This window comes from Nomia melanderi, unplaced genomic scaffold (genome assembly GCF_051020985.1).
Source record: "Nomia melanderi isolate GNS246 unplaced genomic scaffold, iyNomMela1 scaffold0014, whole genome shotgun sequence".
Taxonomy (NCBI): Eukaryota; Metazoa; Arthropoda; class Insecta; order Hymenoptera; family Halictidae; genus Nomia; species Nomia melanderi.
In genome coordinates, this window is record NW_027475130.1 from 2,912,751 (window position 1) to 2,913,705 (window position 955).

Below are 955 nucleotides of genomic sequence, written 5' to 3' on the forward strand. Positions count from 1 at the left end.
CCAATATAAATCTGGTGATATCTCGGGTGCTATTAGAGATAGCGCAATAAACCAAACTGAATTATCTGCAGGTGGCTCCGGCGCATGAATCTGTGCAGCGGGAACGACTTCGGACCACCAGGGGCCGAGAAAACCACCGTCTCATGGGGCCGGACACTCAGGGTCAGGGAAAAATACTATATACATCTGGTCATATCTCGGGTGCTATTACAGATAGCAAAATAAATCGAAGTGCATTGTCTGTAGGAGGCCCTGGCGCATGAATATGTGCAGCAGGAACGACCTCGGACCACCAGTGGCCGAGAAAACCACCGTCCCATGGGGTCGGACACTCATGGTCAGGGGTAAATACAATATATACCTGGTGATATATCGGGTCCTACTACAGATAGCGCAATAAATCACAGTGCATTGTCTGCAGGAGGCCCTAGCGCATGAATCTGTGCAGCGGGAACGACCTCGGACCGCCAGGGGCCGAGAAAATCACCGTCTCATGGTGCCGGACTGTCAGGGTCAGGGAAAAATCCAATATATATCTGGTGATATCTCGGGTGCTATTAGAGATAGCGCAATAAATCAAAGTGCATTGTCTGCAGGAGGCCCTGGCGCATGAATCTGTGCAGCGGGAACGACCTCGGACCACCAGGGGCCGAGAAAACCACCGTCTCATGGGGTCGGTCTGTCAGGGTCAGGGAAAAATCCAATATATATCTGGTGATATCTCGGGTGCTGTTAGAGATAGCGCAATAAATCAAAGTGCATTGTCTGCAGGAGGTCCTAGCGCATGAATCTGTGCAGCGGGAACGACCTCGGACAACCAGCGGCCGAGAAAATCACCGTCTCATGGGGCCGGACTGTCAGGGTCAGGGAAAAATCTAATATATATCTGGTGATATCTCGGGTGCTATTAGAGATAGCGCAATAAATCAAAGTGAATTATCTGCATGGGGCCCTG